Below are 6763 nucleotides of genomic sequence, written 5' to 3'. Positions count from 1 at the left end.
ATTTTGTTTCTTCTGGAATTTTGATTCGTTGGACTTCTACTCTGCATGGGCTGCTATATATTCATAATTTAAGGTCGTTTTTCATTAGGAGATGTACCAGAGCTTAATGAGAAGTCATAAGAAGACTGTAGAGCATAATTCAACCAAAGCGAAGAGGATCTAGTTTATACTTGTGATTCTTTGTTTTAAGTTGTAACTTGGATGCTAGTTTTCTTATTCGTGAAGCTATACTCTTGTTTCGTACTTGGTTTATCATTAATTCAGTATAAAGACTACGTTTATTATACCATGCTTTCATCGGAACCCACGTTGATGATAAATCCGATTATGGGCTAATCGTTATTGTGGGGTTCTAACGGATTTATTTATGGATTTGTTTAGTTAATTTGTTTCGATGCCTTAGTGTGTGGTGATTGTATGATAACCTAGTATTGGTTGTGCTTATTCGTCGTATGAGCGTCGCGAACTTATAAGATAGTGTGTTAATCTTTAATGAAGCGAAAGTGAATTTAAGGATTTAGAACTTGCCATGCTAGCATAGGTTCATGTATTTGATATGCATGATTCGTAGGTAACCTTCACTATCTTAATTGCCCTATGTAATCACAATAGATGACTTGTGTGTTAACCCATTATGTTGTCAAATTCTATAGATATATAGGGTCTCAATATAATTGGTGTCTATTCAGCTTCTATCTCTTTTGTGGATGTCTGGTAGTATGGTATTCGTACAACGAAAGTTGGCGTTTATCAGTTTCGTGTTATCTGATTAGTGTCATCACCATTACATGCTAAGGTTAAGAACGAAAAGGCTATTGAATGAAGTATTTAATGAAGTTAGAATCCCATGTTTGTGTGATTTCGTATTCAATTCTCTTTAATCTCGTATTTGATGTCCTTTATTATAATCTCTTAGTTAATCATAATCATAAACAACCTCAATTTGTTATTCATCTTAGCATTGGATAATAACTATACCGGTGTTGCATAAATACATTGATTGAAATTAACCTAAACCAATCCATGTGGGAACGAACTAGAATTTATTATATATTACTTGCGATCGCGTATACTTGCGTGAATATTAGCACTTGTTTCAGCCCTAACAAGTTTTTGGCACCGCTGCCGGGGAATTCGGTGTTAATTTTTAGTTTATGTGTTTGTCATCATTGGTCGTTAAAGTTCAGTGACTCGGACATTGTTACTTACTAAATTCCTTGTCGTGTTTCAGGTACTCTATCGAGCGTGTATGCATACGCATTCTCGGTCTTGTAAGAGAACACTGGATCAAGCTGAGGAAGAAGTTGTAGTCGAGATTAAAGTTGAAGAAGAGATCTTAGTGGAGAAAGAAGAAGAAGTTCTTATTACAATGGGAGAACCAGAAGCTAATCCAAATGCTTTGATGGATTACTCTCAACCGAAGATCAATGATATTCTGTCTAGCATTGTTCGACCATCCATCTCGGCTAACACCTTTGAGATCAAGTCGAGCACAATTCAGATGATACAGAACTTAGTTCAGTTTGGGGGTTCTCCGACAGAAGACCCCAACATGCACATCAGAGATTTCATCGAGATCTGCGACACTTTCAAGTTCAATGGAGTTTTTGAAAATTCCATTAAGTTTAGGCTTTTCCCATTCTCTCTGCGGGATAAAACTAAGTGTTGGTTACATTCTCTACCACCAGGGTCTATCACTAAATGGGAGGATCTTGCTCAAAAGTTCTTAACTAAATTCTTCCATATGGCGAAGACTGCTGCAATCAGAAACACACTTACTGAATTTGCTCAGCAATCTGGAGAATCTTTGTGTGAGGCTTGGGATCGTTATAAGAAGATGCTTAGAAAGTGTCCTTACCATGGGATGCCTGACTGGATGATCAATAACTATTTCTATAATGGATTGGGTGCTACTTCTAGACCCATGCTTGATGCAGTATCAGGAGGATCCTTATGGGATAAAAGCTATGATGAAACTTATGAACTGATTGAACTGATGGATGCTAATGAATACTAGAATCCTACTCAAAGACTATCTCAGGGCAAGGTAGCAGGAATTCTGGAGTTAGATGCAGCTACTGTTATAGCTACTCAGCTTAAGGCTTTGACGATGAAGGTGGATTCTTTGGCCAATTATGGAGTTAATCATATCACAAGTGTATGTGAGCTTTGTGCTGGTGCCCATGAGACGGAGCAGTGTGCTATTTCTAGTGAATCAGCTCAGTTCGTGAGCAACTTTCAGAGGTCACAACAACCTGTGCCAGCCACCTATCACCCTAACAATCGCAATCATCCTAACTTTAGCTGGAGCAATACTCAGAATGCGGTTCAGCAGCCTTATCAGCAGTATCCAGCAAAGCAGTACAACCCCCTGGTTTTCAGCAACCGCAATATGCACCAAGACAACAACTCCAGGTATAACAGTCTAATTAAAAATCTGAATTGGAGGAGTTGAGCCTCATGTGCAAGAGCCAAGCGGTTTCTATCAAGACCTTGGAAAATCAAATTGGGGAAATTGCCAATGCCTTGCTAAATCTTCAACCTGGTACACTCCCTAGTGACACTAAAGTACCAGAAAAGAGGGAAGCTAAGGAGCAGGTAAAGGTAATTACATTGAGGTCTGGGAAGGTTGCGAATCCCGAACACCCTCAAGTTTCGGATGAAGAAGCTATAGCTGAAGAAGACGTGAAGAAGGAAGCAGAAGTGGAACCAAGGAAGACTTCTATTAAAAACACTCCTCCTGAGGGTGATACAGGGGAGAAACAGATCTATCCTCCACCTCCCTTTCCTACGAGGCTGCAGAAGAAAAAGCTGGATAAGTGGTTTGAGAAGTTTCTGGAGGTGTTCAAGAAACTTCATATCAATATACCTTTCATTGAAGCTCTTGAGCAGATGCCTAGTTATGCGAAGTTTATGAAAGGTATACTTTCTCGGAAGGTGAAACTTGATAATTTAGAGATAGTTGCTCTCACGGAGGAATGCAGTGTTGTGCTGCAACAGAAGTTGCCTCCGAAGATTAAAGATCCTGGTAGATTCACTATTCCTTGCACCATTGGAAAAGTGTCTTTTGACAAATGCTTATGTGACTTGGGAGCTAGCATCAATCTGATGCCTTTGTCAATCTTCAAGAAGTTGGACCTACCTGATCCAAAGCCTACTTATATGACCTTGCAGTTGGCCGATCGGTCGATTACATACCCACGAGGCATTGTGGAGGATATTTTGGTCATAGTTGATAAACTCATATTTCCTGCTGATTTTGTAATTCTTGATTTCGAGGAGGATAAGAAGATTCCCATAATTTTGGGAAGACCTTTCCTGGCTACTGGCCAAACTTTGATAGATGTGCAGAAGGGTGAGCTCACCATGCGAGTGCTGGATCATGATGTAACTTTTAATGTGTTCAATGCCATAAAATTCCCTACGGAAAATAAGGAGTGCTTAAAGGTGAAATTGGTCGATTCTGTGGTTACTTCAGAACTTGATCAATTGCTAAGGTCTGATGCCTTAGAAAAGGCCTAGTTGGGGAATTTAGATAGTGAAGATGATGAAGGTGATGAGCAATTGCAATATCTAAATGCTTCTCCCTGGAAGCGGAATATGGATATGCCTTTTGAATCTCTTGGAATGGAGGAGCTGAATAAATTTTTCCAAAGCGCCTCAAGCCATCTATTGAGGAAGCTCCTATACTTGAGCTTAAACCATTTCCTGAACACTTAAGGTATGATTTTTTAGGTGATGCATCTACTTTACCTGTGATTACTGCATCTGACCTTTCAGGTAGTGATGAGGAAAAACTCTTAAGAATTCTGAGAGAGTTCAAATCGGCAATTGGATGGATGAAAGCAAATATCAAGGGAATCATCCCTTCATATTGCATGCATAAAATTCTGCTAGAGGAAAGTAGCAAGCCTACTGTTGAGCAACAGAGAAGGCTCGTTTAAATCATGAAAGAAATTATGAAGAAGAAAATTCTCAAATGGCTGGATGCAGGGATCATCTATCCCATTTCTGACAGTTCTTGGGTGAGTCCAGTTCAGTGTGTACCAAAGAAAGGAGGTATCACCATTATTGCTAATGAGAAGAATGAGCTCATTCCTACTCGAACAGTCACGGGATGGAGAGTTTGCATGGACTACAGGAACTTGAACAAGGCCACGAGAAAGGATCACTTCCCTCTGCCTTTTATTAATTAGATGCTTGACAGGTTGGCTGGACATGAGTACTACTGTCTTCTGGATGGCTATTCGGGCTAAAATCATATTTGTATCGCTCTAGAAGATCAGGAAAATACTACTTTCACTTGTCTGTTTGGTACTTTCGCCGTCAGAAGAGCTTATTTTGGGTTGTGTGGAGCGCCTGCCACATTTCAGAGATGCATGATGGTTATTTTTCCTGACATGATCGGTCAGAATGTGGAGGTGTTCATGGACGACTTCTCTGAGTTTGGCGATTCATTTGATGAGTGCTTGCAGAATCTTGGCGATGTTCTCAAAAGGTGTGTTGAGACCAATCTGGTTCTCAACTGGGAGAAATGTCACTTTATGGTGTGACATGGCATTATTCTTGGTCACAAGGTCTCTAGTAAAGGTCTTGAGGTGGACAAAGCCAAGGTGGGGGTCATTGAAAATCTTCCTCCACCAATTTCTATTAAGGGAGTTCGCAACTTTCTTGGTCATGCGGGTTTCTATAGGCGATTCATCAAGGACTTCTCAAAAATATCTAAACCTTTGTGTAATCTTTTGGAGAAAGATGTTATGTTCAAGTTTGATAACGAGTTCCTAGCTATTTTTGAGTTCTTGAAGAAGAGTTTGATCACGGAACCTATCATAACTGCACCTGATTGGAATGGACCTTTTGAGATGATGTGTGATGCAAGTGACTATGCAGTTGGAGCAGTTATTGGGCAGAGAAAGAACAACATATTTCATGTGGTCTACTATGCTAGTAAGACCCAGAATGGTGCTCAACTGAATTATACTACTACTGAGAAAGAACTTTTGTCCATTGTCTACGGCTTTGAGAAGTTTCAATCTTATTTTCTTGGGACGAAGGTGACAGTTTTCACGGATCACGCTGCAATTCGTTATCTCGTCTCGAAGAAGGACTCGAAACCTAGATTGATTAGATGGGTTCTTTTTTTTTCAGGATACAACATTGATAAATGAGTCTTTTCCCGATGAGCAACTTTTTGGAGTACAAGAGGAAGAACCGTGGTTTGCATACATTGTGAACTACCTTATGAGTAATATCATGCCTCCAGACTTGTCATACGCTCAAAGGAAGAAGTTTTTTCATGAGGTGAAGTAGTACATGTGGGATGGGCCATATTTGTTTAGGCAAGGAGCTGACCAAATCATTAGGAGATGTATTTCATATAGCGAAACAGAGGGGATCTTGCGAGACTGTCATTCGACTGTTTATGGAGGCCACTATGGTAGAGAGAAGACAACAGCTCGTGTCCTTCAAACGGGATTCTTCTGGCCTATATTGTTTAAGGATGCGCATCACTTTATTTTTAAGTGTGATTGATGTCAGCGTGGGTAATATGTCCAAGAGGGATGAGATGCCTCTTAATGTGCTTCTTGAGGTTGAAGTCTTTGATGTTTGGGGAATCGACTTCATGGAGTCGTTTATCTAATCTTGCAATAATCAGTATATCTTGCTGGCGGTCGATTATTTGTCGAAATGGGTTGAAGTCAAGGCTTTACCGACAAATGATGCGAAGGTAGTGCTTACTTTTCTTCATAAGCAGATATTCACACGATTTGGGACTCCAAGTGTCATAATAAGTGATGAGTGTGACGCCCTCAATCTCGGGTTAGGAAATGAGGATCCACACATCATTAAACTAACAATAAATAAGCATAAACCCCGATTAACTAATAACATGATCTAAACTAGATTAAATTTGAGACAAGATTACAACTACTAACCTGATAATATATATTACAACCCAAAATATATTTAATTTACACAATCGATTCCGATTTGGAACCGACAGATAACCCATTGTATCCTTATAACTTTTCAACTAAAGCGCTTGCTCACACATCCTGTACTACCTGCTCTGGCATCTGGAAGCCTACGACACGGTAGGGGCCACCAGGTACGCTCTTATGAGCAGTGCGCCTAAGTCTGGCCATCTTCCCGCTTAACTGTCATGGTTAGAACAAAGCAAAATATATGAGTATAAAAAGCTCATCAAGTAACTATATGACAGTTCTATGATGCAATAATAACAATTATCCAAAATCTCTTTTAAGGCATTATACTTTAAATCTCTAGATGGCAGATCTCTGTCTTTGGCCTATGAAAGGCTTTCTCCCAATAACTAAAAATAAAAAGTGTAGCATGCCTGAATCTAACTGGGGTTCGCGGTGATGGAGGAATTGGATCCTTTCGGGAATCAAGGCTCAAGATAGGGTGAAAGCCGACATTCATCACAAATCATTAACAGGATCTCAATGATCTTTCAAGTGGAAAGCAAGAATCTATTCAACTCTAGGAATCAATTATATGATTGATAACAATATCAGAATAAGAATCAGGGTTCTCAAAGCTTTATGCTAAACAATAACACAATCAACTTTTCTCAAATCATTTCATTTTTAAAGAAGTAATTGATAAGGCAATGTATTCAATATCTTTTATAAAGTGATAGGGAACCCTTGATTAGACTACTTTAACTTTCACAAATAATAATACGGGTGATCAGCCCGTACTGACCTCCATCTGGTCGTTAAGGTACCTATGGCATAAT

General features: G+C 39.4%; 1 non-coding gene across 1 annotated transcript; it reads right to left on the bottom strand.

The window, feature by feature from the left end:
- Positions 1-1759: 1759 nt before the first annotated feature.
- LOC141701531 (small nucleolar RNA R71) lies at positions 1760-1866 on the bottom strand. The gene has a single exon (XR_012566813.1). It is a non-coding gene; the product is annotated as a small nucleolar RNA R71 (small nucleolar RNA).
- Positions 1867-6763: the final 4897 nt, after the last annotated feature.

Source organism: Apium graveolens, unplaced genomic scaffold (genome assembly GCF_009905375.1).
Source record: "Apium graveolens cultivar Ventura unplaced genomic scaffold, ASM990537v1 ctg4006, whole genome shotgun sequence".
NCBI classification, from domain to species: Eukaryota; Viridiplantae; Streptophyta; class Magnoliopsida; order Apiales; family Apiaceae; genus Apium; species Apium graveolens.
Note: the sequence above shows the minus strand (reverse complement) of the source record. Positions and strands in the feature narration are given on the sequence as shown.